Raw genomic sequence first — 14,277 nt, 5'->3', positions numbered from 1 at the left:
CCCTCCTTTGAAATTCTAATAATTTATTCCTTCTATTTTTGCGGACTTGAGATTTTGAAAGTTTGAGCCATTGTAAAAAGAAATGCACACACACATGAGATATATATAGGTTACACACACACACATACATACTAGAACTTCTGCCTCCTATAGGCAAATATATAAGCAAATATAAGAAAGAACATGCAAATCCTATGTGTTTATTATATATGACTTAAAGAAAAAATTCTATATAAAATATTTTACTTTGTTTAACTATACAGTGTTAAGTTTAATGATCTGGATGCATTTAAAGTAACTAATAAATAAGAGAAGAAATGAAAAATATTTAAGACAAGTAACAATCAGTGGCATCCAGCTAACTACCTGGTACTTTACCAAAGAAATAAATATAAAACTGGAGAAAAACATATTGGTCTGCTTTAGCTATGTACTGTAAAGATGATGCAAGATGAATACCTTTGAACAGTATTCTGTTTATCTATGTTTAAAGATATAATGGCCTGACACTATATATTAATTTAGCAAAGTTAGAGTATGGGTGTCCCTTTCAGTTCTTTCCTCTGTTCCATAGCATACCATTTCATTTCTCTCTCAAAGTATTCCCTTAGATATAACCCTTAGGAAAGGATGCCATTGATAATAAACTAGTCTTTTCAATCTCCTCTGATTAATAGCTAGTTAAAAATTATATACAAGTTTTCTGAACAAACACAGAAATTATATATTCAATGTCTTCTCTGTAGGGAGGTGACAAATTATAACTATATTCCTTTGTGTTAAATAGCATCTGTTGAATGAAAATATAATTACAAAATATGTTTATTTTAACTGTGTTTTTGGAAATTCTATGGGATTACATTCCCAAAGGATATTAATTAAAATTACTTTAAATAACTGGGCCACTCAAGAAAATATTTGAAATTTTTATATTTTCACAATGAAAAACAAAATATTTCACCATGATAACATTACATCCTACGTTATTGTCAGATATCTCAGTAAAAATTGAATGGACATGGGGCAGCTGGGTGGCTCAGTTGGTTAAGGGTCCTACTGTTAGTTTTGGCTCAGGTCACGATCTCAAGGTACTGGGATCAGGCCCCACTTTGGGCTTTGTGCTCAGTGGGGAGTCTACTTGAGGATTCTTTCTCTCCTACTCTCTCTGACTCTCTGCCACTGTCTCTCTCTCTCTAAAGTAAATAAATTTTAAAAAGATTAAATGAACATAATCTTTTCAATTTTATTTTATATATTCAAGTTTTAATTAAGTAATATGTCTTTAATTTATTGTAAAAGCATGTTGCAAGTTTAATGATACTATAATCATTTAAATTGTATTGCTTACACATTAAGTACTAACATTACGTGTCATGAAAGGTACTTCAGAACTATAGGAATAAAGCCAGTATATTTATAACAAGAATTGATAAAGAGATGAAAGACCTGTACTCTGAAAACTATAAAACACTGATGAAAGAAACTGAAGATGACACAAGAAATAGCAGATCATTCCATGCTCATGGATTGGAAGAACAAATACTGTTAAAATGTCTGTACTATCCAAAGCAATCTATGCATTTAATGAACCCCTGTCAAAATACCAACAGCATTTTTCACAGAACTAGAGTAAACAGTCCTAAAATTTGGAACCACAAAAGACCCTGCATAGCCAAAGCAATGTTGAAAAAGAAAGATAAAACTGGAGGTATCACAATTCCAGACTTCAAGTTATATCACAAAGCTCTAGTAATCAAAGCAGGATGGTACCAGCACAAAAATAGGGGCTTAGATCAATGGAACAGAATAGAAAACCCAGAACAAACCTATATTTATATGGCCATTTAATCTTCAACAAATCAGGAAAGAATATGCAATGGGAAAAAGAAAGTCTCTTTAACAAATGGTGTTGGGAAAATGGTGTTGGGACAGATACATGCAAAGAATGAAACTGGACCACTTTCACCATATGCAAAATAAACTCAAAATGAATTAAAAGCATAAATGTGAGACATGAGAACATTAAATCCTAGAAGAGTGCACAGGCAATAATTTCTCTGACATTGGCCATAGCAACATTTTTCTAGGTATGTCTCCAGAAGCAAGGGAAATAAAAGACTATGTCAAAATAAAAAGCTTCTGCACAGCAAAGGGATCACTCAACAAAACTAAAAGGCAGATTATTGAGTGGAAAAATATATTTACAAAGGACATATGTGACAAAGGGTTAGTATCCAAAATATATAAAGAACTGATACAACTCCACACCTCAAAATCAAACAACCCAGTTAAAAAATGGGCAGAAGACATGAACAGAAATTTCTCCAAAGAAGACATCCAGATGACCAACACACACACATGAAAAGATTCTCAACATCACTCATCATTGGGGAAATGCAAATCAAAACTCCAATGAGATATCATCACACACCTGTCAGAATGGCTAAAATCCACAACACAAGAAATAACAGATGTTGCTGAGGATGTAGAGAAAATGGTACCCTTGTGCACTGTTGGTTAGAATGCAAACTGGTGCCACCACTGTGGAAAACAGTATGGAGGTCCCTCAAAAAGTTAAAATCCAAACTATCCTAGGATCCAGTAATTGCCATACTGGATATTTACCCCCCAAATACAAAAATACTAATTCAAAGGGATGCATGCATTCCTGTGTTTATTACAGCATTATTTACAATAGCCAAATTTATGGAGGCAGCCCAAGTGTCTCATCAAAAGATGAATGGATAAAGAAGATGTGAGACATACATATCTATATATATATACACATATATATACTAGCACACACACACACATAGATACTCATACAATGGAATATTATTCAGCAATACAAAAGAGTGAAATCTTGCCATTTGCAACAACGTGGTTGGAATTAGAGAATATATTGCTAAGCAAAATAAGTCAAAGACAAGTATCATACAGTATCACTCATATGTGGAATGTAAGAAACAAAGCAAATGAGCAAAGGGAAAAAAGAAAGAGAGAGACAAACCAAGAAAGACTGTCAACTATGGTGAAGAAACTGATTGTTACCAGAGAGGAGGTACATAAGGGAGTGGGTGAAATAGGTGATGAGGATTAAAGAGTATACTAATTGATGACATTTGAGTAATGTATAGAATTGTTGAATCACTCTGTTGTACACCTGAAACTAATATAACACTGATAACAATATTGGAATTAAAATAAAAATTAAAAAAAAGTTCTTAGAATAAAAACTACAACAGATAGAAGAAAAAAAAAAGAATTGATTGAAATACCTCTGTATCTGTAAAATTAGTAACTAACAATTGAAGATATAAATGACATCATGCTAAACACACGGTACCTTATTACAATTTTTGCTATAAAATATTGATATTCTTATTTATATGGCAGTGTGTTGGCATGGAATTTCATAAACTGTTTACTCTTATTCCCCATAAAAGTTCTTTTGCAGAAAGTTGAGGTACCATAAACTGTTACATGCAAAATATCTATAACTAATTGTACCTGATTCATAGGCACTATAGGGTGATAGAATAAATGAGATCATTTAGGACCCAAATATATTTTATTCCCATAATTTCCTGATTATTAGAAGTTAAACACATTTTCTATAAATGGCATTTAAAAATTTTTTTTATTATGGTTGGTTTTAGTCTGAGGAAGGCTTGATTACATGATAGAAAACCAATCTTTGTGTGTGTCTTTATAACATTAAAATGAGAAAAACAAAAATAAAAACAAGATGAGAAAGATGAGAAAAACAACATTGCTTGAATTGCCTTTTATTTTTTTTTTAAACATTTGCCTGGATATTTTATACCACATAGACACACTGATTGAGAGGCAGCTTTTCATGTACATTAGCAGGTAGATTTAATGTAGACTGGTAATTTGGGGTTTTGTTTTAGGCTATAAATTGAAAAATCTGAAAAAAATTATTGTCTTCAACATTTACTTTTTTTTTCATCCCTGTCATGAGAAATTTGGAAAAAGGTAGCTGGAACTGGTAAGGACTCCACAATACTGTAGGGGTATAGGATCCTTTGAAATTTTATTTTATTTTATTTTATTTTATTTTATTTTATTTTATTTATTTTTTAAAGATTTTATTTATTTATTTGACAGAGATCACAAGTAGGCAGAGAGGCAGGCAGAGAGAGAGGAGGAAGCAGGCTCCCCACTGAGCAGAGAGCCTGATGCGGGGCTCGATCCCAGGACCCTGGGATCATGACGTGAGCCGAAGGCAGAGGCTTAACCCACTGAGCCACCCAGGTGCCCCTCCTTTGAAATTCTAATCATTTATTCCTAACTTTGAAAAGTTGACTTGTAGTTTCAAAATGGTTTCTTTCTTTTTTTTTTTTTTTTTTAAAGATTTTATTTATTTATTTGTCAGAGAGAGAGAGAGGGAGAGAGAGCAAGCACAGGCAGACAGAATGGCAGGCAGAGGCAGAGGGAGAAGCAGGCTCCTTGATGAGCAAGGAGCCTGATGTGGGACTCGATCCCAGGACACTGGGATCATGACCTGAGCCGAAGGCAGCTGCCCAACCAACTGAGCCACCCAGGCGTCCCTCAAAATGGTTTCTTACTTCTGGGCATTAAATCAGTTTTCCTGACAGGAAGGGCATGGGGAAAATGTCACATACCTTGGAGTCACCCATCCTCCATCCCTTCACTCAGACATTTTAAGGAATTTTCATCCAAGTTACAATCAGCAACTTCTGTTTATATCACATTGACTGGAATTCTTTTATGTGAGTACTCCAATCTGCAAGGGAAAGTGTAAAGTACAGATTTACTCTCCCTGACGCAATTAGGATTATTTTTGTAGTGAGAAGGAAAAAATGGATATTGGTTATGGAAACTTCAGTCTTTGCCTCAGTCTGTGTAATAGTTTTACAAAGTAACCTTATTATTAATATTACTGTATTTAAATCATTTTCAGGGCATATTATGTCCAGAAGCCAGAATAACATCTAAGAGATGGTTCCTGCATAGAAATATTTTATTAGAGTAGAATCAATATGAATATTACAGTTGGCAGAGAAATTTGATTCTTTGTTTTTTTCTCTTACCCAGATGTGTGAATTTAGGCAAGTACCCTGACCTGAAGTTGCTTCATTGACCGTATACTGTTGTTGAATGAGTTAAATTAAATAATCTATATAAAGAAGATGGCACATGGTACTCATGGTAATTCAGTGATTGTTACTCCCCTCCTCCCACCTGTGTATCTGGTATCCTTTTTAGTCTGAAAAGGTCATTTAAAATCTTTCCTTCTGTAAGTCAACAAGGTTTTTTAAAAATCCATGAGTGTCAAATCCTTACTACCTTCCAAAGTACTACCTTACTACACAATTATCATTATCCTAAGAATTTTAATTATTATTAATGAATTGAATTTGAATACAGGACTCAAGAGAGTAAGGAGTTCATTTTGCCTATTTAGCAAGACATTGTATGTAACAGACTCTTTTGAATTAAAAATTAATTTGCATAATTTTTTATTGTATATTTTTCTTTTCCCTGCAGCTACTGTAGTCTTCTTGGTTCCAAATTATCTGGTAGCTGCTCTTTGTCCTTACTAAATTTTGTTCATTTGTTTGTATTTGTCATTATTGTTCTGTCCTTTTTGAAATCTCCACATATCAGATCTCAACCAATGCAGCTATTAAATTATTAGAAGAGGCCATATCTTTAGTAAGTAGATCTCATGGTAAATTACTTAGGAAGAATATTACTTAAAAAAAATATAAAAAGCTTGTCCTTCTTAATTTTAATCCTCACACATTTCTGACATTGTGATAAATTATGTGTTTATGTTTTGAAATATTTAATACTTTTAAAACAATTTTCCATGATCATATCTAAAGGTAAGAGGAACTATTTAGACTTTTTCCAACTTTTACAAAATTACCTTAAAATATGAAAGTACGTTCCATTTTAAACTGAAAGTAAAACAAAACAAAAAAATATTTTCATCTCAAAATAAACCAGAAGGATTTTATAATAATTATGGTTTATGATAATAATGAATGGGTGATTTTTTCCGGTAAAAAATTATTTTACTAAAATTAAATATAAAATTATCAAAATATCACTTAGAAAAATCTATCATTATCACATTAAGAGATTATTCAATTAGTATGAAACTATCAAACACAAGACATAAATTCTTCCTACTTATTGAATATAACGTTTGATGCTCAATCAAGTAGGACAAAGGAGGAAGTATTCTGAAATATATATGAAATATACGTTCTGAAATAAAATATGTTATATTCATGTTTTTATATTATATTCATATATTTCCTGGCTTTTCCCTGCCAAAGTCTCCCAAGACGCTAGGAGATAACTCTTTCAGCCTCACTTAACACTCAGGTCTTGTTCTCTGTTATCCTTCAAAAACCTACCAGTCTAGATGGTTTCATCAGCACACCATGCAAATCTTCCTCTTAGAGATTTTTTTTTTGAGCACTTCTTACTTCCCAGGTCCAATTTCAAGAACTACTTTAAATACTGTCCTTTAGAGGAAGCCTCCCTGAATTCTTGTCTTTGGGGATAACTTCCTCAGACTTCTTAGACCATTTTAAGGTAGAATTGGCCACTTGTGTTTTTCATCTGGAGTCTGTTTCTTTTCTGCAACTAAATTATAAACTCCTTATAGGCAGAAATAATTTCTAATCCTCAAAGAATGGCACATGATTTATGCATGTTTATTATTACTAATGATATAAAGAACAAATTCAGCAAAACACAAAACTGTGAACTAACTCTGCAATGGATAAGTAAAACTACATAGGATAGGTAACATTTAAATGGCTAGTTAAAGGATGCCTGGGTGGCTCAGTTGTTAAGTGACTGCCTTCAGCTCAGGTCGTGATCCTGGACTCCTGGGATCAAGTCCCACACTGGGCTCTCTGCTCGCCATGGAGTCTGCTTCTCCCGCTGACCTCTCTCTCTCAAATAAATAAAATCTTTAAAAAAATGGTTAGTGAAAAATAAAAGGAAATGAAAAACCATACTGTTTAAATCAACATTGTTTCACAGACAATTCATAAAAGAAAGAACATAAATACATTGACTCTAACCATTCATGAAAACAAGGACTCCCTCAGATTCCCTGAACTCAAAACAAATGAAAGGAGCTGTGGAATCTAAAAGGAATACCAGGCTCCATATCTGTTAAGTTTGGTTTACTTGAAAGATGCTCTGTGAGATTATATTTGCTATGGGCAAATAAGATGATTCCTCTTCACATGACAGACCAGCATGCTGGAACATTTTGTCATAGCATATAAAACAGAAAACTCATCAGCTGTGTAAATTCGCATTGGTATATTTTGACCCCAGATGGATTGAATTCGTTGAAAGTGGCAAGCAAATCTGCTACATCTTCAGAAACTTTCTGGTTTTGTCTTATCTTTGTTTAACCACAGTGAAGTATCCAGGATTGGACAAGTGTAGCTGTAGTGTTTGTCATGGTTAAACAAACAAACAAACAAACAAAAAAACAGGTAAAAATGTCCACTCAAACAGTTGAAACAGAGAAAGCTGCTGTAGAATACCTGTGCCAAACTTCCTTTATTCTTTTTCCCCCAGTATTCTAAAAGGAAATAAGTGGCAATGATGAGATTTTCCTTTAAAAGTTGGAACTTTACTATTTGATAAGAACTTTTGTTCACAAAACAAGCCTTCGGGGTTATCTGTGAGACTGATGGGAGATATTCGTGGAACAAGAGCCATGTGTAGTTGCTTACGGCTTCTTTGAGAAACCATAAATTCCTCTCTGTTGATGTAATATTTATGACCATAATTAGGTGGAGGAAGGGGAAAATCCAGCCTTTATCTTTTTGGTTTTGCTCCTTTAATTTTGATTTTGAGCAACTGATTCAGGCAGTACCAGACAACAGGTTAAGTAAGATAATTTCTTTTTGATTCCTGTGATATCCATAGAATTTTGTTTAAGTTATCACAAATAGAGATGATTTTCTTTTCATTGGTTTAATATTTTCTTCCCAACATATATCATATCTTATCATTTAAATACTTATTTTCTTATGGTGAAATCACATCTGTTACGCTTTTTACTGAAACCTCTTACTTCTGCAACAGATTAAACAATCTGAAGTATGAAAAATAAGTCTGAAAGAAATCATAGAGTTTGTTTTCTTCATCTTGGAATAAAATGCTATAAAAGGATAGAAGAAAAAAATTTCTTCTGTGTTCTCTAAAATCAGACTATTTTCATAAATTTTTATCTAGAATACATATGGATCCCAAAATTAAAATCTCTTTACCTCATCAATAGTTATTCTTTGTTGTTTTTGTACTTGGCAAATAGTGATCAAAATGCCCAACACATCTTGCATTTTTTTCTTAAACTTTCTATAATTTTTTTCATAAACTACATGATATTTCAACTTCCTACTTAACTAATAATTAACATACTATCAAGTGTTAATATAAGCACAGACACTCTTTAAATGGAGTATTTAAGGTATCATTTTTTGATGCCCACCCTTTCAAAGTAACTTACCATTCTTTATTTCCTTTAAATATTTTATCACATTCAGCAGCTCTTTGACTTTCTTCTTTCTACGAACAGTGGAAAACAAGGGAAGCGAAGTCTGCATCAGTGAAATTTTATCACATTGGTCTGCATCTTATTTTCTGTTGTAGCCACACAGAAAACTAAACTCTTTCTATAAAAGTCATTTCAGCTTTTAAATACCTGTGAAATATTCCTTTTGATTTTAAGTGGAAAGTATTAATCTACCTGGGAATGCGACTTCTTCCTTAATCCTCCACTAGATCTTACAGACTTTTTCAATATAAAATTTACATATTTTATTCATTCTAAGACAGTATCTTCTGTTTTTTATTGCAAAACATGTAAGCTTTCATTTTCATGTTTTGCATTGTCTATTAATTGGAAACCAAAACTGCTGATATGGCACTTATATATCTATTTTCCATATATAACATATTTTTGTTTATTCATTTCTTCTGTGTTACTAAATGTTTCTTTAACATGTGTCACAGATTTTTATTGAATTTATTAAATTTACTTTAATTGTATTTCTAATTTCCAAAGTCTCTTTCTTATTCTTTAAATAGACTCTTATCCTAGCATCCTTTTCATCTTCTCAAAATTACACTAAGGTTATGTATCCCAATGTCTTTAAAGTTTTCTTTTTAAAGGTCTCTTGTTTCATCAACCATCAAGGGATTTTTTTCTTATTTGCAATCTCTCTCCTGTATTAATATGTGTTTCCCTAAAGTGTGGTGATTCTCGTTGGACCATTAAGAATATGGGACCTTGCCAGAGTAGTTAAGAATGAAGAATTGTATTGATTTTTCTCAGTGGCTTATGTGGATTTCCTCAGCTGTTTTTAAAATTGGTTTGTTTCCCATTAGGCTTCCCTCAGGAATGGGAGGCCAACAGGTTGTTCTTATGGAGTAGGGAAAGACCGACCCTGTGGACTGTTATATTGTGAACAGAAAGGGAGTCAACTGACAAAACAATTTCAGAAAGAACTTCAAATTGATATGGAAAAAAGATTTAAATAGTGTGTTTATTTTGTAGAAGTGAAACTCTGCAGATAACCTAAAGGCCCATAATTGGAAATGGGTCTATAAAACATGGTTAATGCATGCTATGGAGTACAATATAGCAATAGATGTATACCAACAAATATTTAGAAATTTAAGGTAGATCTTAAACATACTCTAATTTCAGTAAAGATTGGATGAGAAGTGGTGAATGAAGGCAGTCAGTAGGTCCTCTGGAAAATAATTCACTCAAATCTTTTTTCTATCCTGGTTTTTTTGTTGTTGTTTTTTTTTGTTTTTGTTTTTGTTTTTTTTGGTGTCTGGTGCAGACTGCTTACTAAGTAATACAAATTACATATTACTAAAACACACACTTCACATGTTGTTTTCCTGATTTTCTGTCACCCAGATAAAACTAACAAAACATCGTTTCATCTGGGCATTCTCTTGACTTTCAATGTGTATATGTGTAGGCATCAGGAATAAACCATGGGTTTGAAATGTTTCACGGAGAAGGATTTTCTCTGTGGCATGGAAGTAATCTTCTCCCAAAATAAACATTGATTGCCTAAGTACATTTTATTTGGCCATTTAATTTATTCACACCTTTGGGACACTGGGTGTTGATTGTTAGTAAAAGCTAATCATTCAGCTAGTTATCATGCACTGCTTATATTCACCCAGACCCTCCCTTACAGAATAGCTTATCCAGTCTCAAACATCTTTCAGAAGAGTCTTAGTGACGTCTAACATTTTAGTAGAACAAATGTTTACTATTAAGTAGCTTAAGCGGCTAGAGTGAGAAGACATGAGAAGCACAATTTACCACTCCCTGTCGCTTCTATTGTCAACTTTAAAATAAGGCAAAATTAGATTTTTTGCTATTTATTTAATTATTATTACATAATCAGTGACTTTACAAGTAGCCCCTAATCACAATGACTTGTTTTGGATACATTTTTTTGTACATTTCCCTTAAATGACAATTAATCATCTTTCTCGCTCTCTTTCCTTTTATGTTCTATTTTACCAGATTGGAAGATTATTATACATCACTAAGAAAAAATATGTTTCTAGATGTTTTCTTATTCATCGATGATTTTGAAATTGGCAAGGGCTGCTGGGGACCCCTGGTCATCTCATATTTGTACTCTCTAACACACTTGAAAAATAAACCTGTAACCTTAAATAAAATAAACACTAGCTTCAACTTTTATGTGTTTTTCCCTCTTGTCAGATTATCAGAGACATGTTTTTATTAACAAAACTAACAACAAAAAATTCTAAATGCTCTATGGAATTGGTGCCATTTCCTTATTTTCTCCTGTTTATTAATTTTTTAGAGAAATATTCCTGCCTGATGAAGCATATGCTTGTGCATACATTTGTTAGTCTTAGCATTAGTAAATGCTTCTCAATACTTGCTTTCCCTTTTCTCCTTTGGGGAGCAAAAGTCCTCATCAAAGTGCACCTGGGGTTAAGATACAGAAATTTCACTTTGAATGATACCTCTTGCTCTAGCATCTGAGCTCCATTTACTCCCTTGCCTGCCAAAGATAGCATTTTTGTACCCTATGCATGACATAGTTTTCCCTTTTTTCTTCTTCACTTACTTTTTTTCTTTTGTATGGGTTAGGTTGGACCCACATTCTAAGCTTAATGAATATATACAGCTTGGCAAGCAAGAGTCATTTATCTGGAGGGCTGAATCAGCTGCAAGATATAGAGCTTTTATTTCATCTTGAGGAAATAAAACAAGAAATACTAATATTAAACTAATCTCCACATTCACATAGGGAAACATTTTGAGAATCTTTGGAAATATGGAATAGATTAGGGACACTATAAAAACTACCAGCTTACTATAGTGGTTAACACCTATTATGAAGTAGTATCCAAAAGAAATGAAGGTACCTTGTTGGAATCTGTATTGAATAGAATATATTAAGAAAATTGGCCATTATGTAAAGATTTAGTTTAAGTATTTTCTTCCTTTGGAACTGTGCTTTAAAATTTAAATTTGAAAAGATATTAGTAGAATAGCTACATATTGATTAGAAATATGTCTTTGAACTGGGAAAATCTTACCAGAACAGTCTGTTCAGCTACCATAGTAATTTTCGTTTCTTTCTTTCAAAATGAGGTCTTATGATAAGTTTTCCTTATTATGATTTAAGAGGAAATATTTTTATTTCAGATATAAAGATAAATCAACAGATATAAACCAAAGGGAACAAAAGTAATTAGTGTGATTAATTTAGGAAAAATACATTATCAGAAATAGAAACTGACTCACACAAATTATAGTTGACTCTTACATTATTTTGCATCTATTTTGTATAAAAATGATGTAGGGCTATTACCTATATGCATATGCATACTTATATGCAGGAAGTAGCTAGCTAGCTATATATACTAAACTTCTTCAAACTAAATGTGCTATTTACAACACCAGCTCACAAATAGTTACCTCAGATCTCTTTTCTTCCTTTGATATTTGTATCATGTCCAAATTACTACCTAACCAGTTACTGAAATATGGAACAAACTAAAAAATATTTGCTTATTTTTAGGGACTTGTGAGAACCTGGAAAATTATATATTTGTATACATTTTCCATTTTATTCTTGAGGTTTGCATTCAGTGTAAGTTAAATTGAACATATGGGAAAACTTTGAGGACTGGTTGGTAAATCTAAGTACTCCACCCCACTGCTACTATCTTCCATGATATTTTCCTAAGTTATTAGTCAGCTGTCAGCTCTCTTTCTTCTAACAGTGTTCTGCTTCAGAGAAATCAGTCAGATTTAATTCATCTCACTCATCTCTCTTAAGTTTTTAAAACCCACACTTTAATTGGTGTCCTCATGAAGTGGCATTTAATATAAGGATAGTGTGACCCAAATAACTATAATACATATACAATAATTACTTTTGTCAGTGACCAAGATGTTAGTCATCAGAACAACGCATTGATTTATTGCAGTTGCCAATATTAAAAGCAATTATTTTTATCCTCTTAAAATTGTATCTAAGTTAGATATAGGAAATCTATCATTCCCTCCTCTGCTTAGTTTGGCTAAGCATTCATGGCACTTTTTCAGAGTCTTCCCTTAACATAATATTCCCAGCAGCCAGTCTTAATTGTTCAAAACTTGTGATGAAATAAAAATTGCTTAACATCCCTGCCATAAATAGAGGCAATCATTGGAGTTGGGAGGAATGAATAAAGTTTTGTTCACTGTAAGGTTAAAAAGTCTAAGCTACTATCCGTGACTGTATTTTCCAGCTTTTCCTGCATCCCCACTATCCACAGAGCAGTTGCTCCTACAGTAAACCGACTGAAACTCTGCCCCTATCTTTGGGGAATAGAAATGTAGCTGGATGGGTAATGAGGAAAATTAGCTTTTCAGAACAAATTCTGCTTTCTAGGACTCAGCTTTCTCAACTGTTAACATAAGGAATTTATACTTAGCATTTAACAATCACTGAGTTCCCATCTGGTTCTATAGTATGACAACTCAGTGCCAAGGTAGGTCATGACTTCTGGGAGGTGTTATGAATAAGGCTTCAAGTTTCTTATTTCGGAGCTTTTAATAATCTGCTATACTTTTTATGGTTTTACAGTATGTGACTTTCCTTTTTTTTTCTATTAACATATAATGTACTATTGATTTCAGAGATACAGGTCTGTGATTCATCAGTATGATCTAATACCCAGTGCTTATTACATCACATGCCCTCCTTAATGTCCATCACCCAGGTAAACCTCCCTCCAATCCCTCTCCCCTCCAGCAACCCTCAGTTTGTTTCCTATGATTAAGAGTCTCTTATGGCTTGTCTCCCTCTCTGGTTTCACCATGTTTTATTTTTTTCTCTCTTCCCTTATGTTCCTCTGTTTTGTTTCTTAAATTCCACATATTAGTGAGATAATATGATAATTCTCTTTCTCTGATTGACTTATTTCACTCAGCATACTACCCTCTAGTTCCATCCACATTGTTGCAAATGACAAGATTTCATTTATTTTGATGGTAGAGTAATATTCCAATGTATAAATATATACCACATCTTTTTTTTTTTAAGATTTTATTTATTTATTTGACAGAGTTACAAATAGACAGAGAGGCAGGCAGAGAGAGGAAGGGAAGCAGGCTCCCAGCTGAGCAGAGAGCCCGATGTGTAGGGCTCGATCCCAGGACCTTGGGATCATGACCTGAGCCAAAGGCAGAGGCTTTAACCCACTGAGCCACCCAGACGCCCCAATATACCACATCTTTATCCATTCAACTGTCGATGGACATCTTTCAATAGTTTGGCTATTGTGGACATTGCTGTTATAAACATTTTTTTTTTCTATCTTCTAGTAAATGGTTACTTTTGTCCATTCATATTTACTAACTTGGACTATGGACTGATACATTTTTGTTTAATATAAGTATTAGAATGTGTCATGTTCTAAATTTTGAAATGAGCCCTTCAAACTAAAGTATACTGCATGGAAACTCAGTTCTTGAAGACTTTAACTAAACCTACTTACAAGTTTTAAATTTAATGCTATTTTAATTTGGCTCAGAAGAAAAGCAAACCTGTAAGCTGCCAAAGATTTACATATTTAATTCAATTGCTTTATATTACAGTGATAAAATCAGTTTGAGAAGGCATAATGGGGAGGCCCAAGGAAAACATTAAAATTCAATGGAAAATTAAGCCATGTATT

This window comes from Enhydra lutris, unplaced genomic scaffold (assembly GCF_002288905.1).
Source record: "Enhydra lutris kenyoni isolate GAN:26980312 unplaced genomic scaffold, ASM228890v2 scaffoldscaffold19, whole genome shotgun sequence".
In the NCBI taxonomy this organism is placed as follows: Eukaryota; Metazoa; Chordata; class Mammalia; order Carnivora; family Mustelidae; genus Enhydra; species Enhydra lutris.
Note: the sequence above shows the minus strand (reverse complement) of the source record.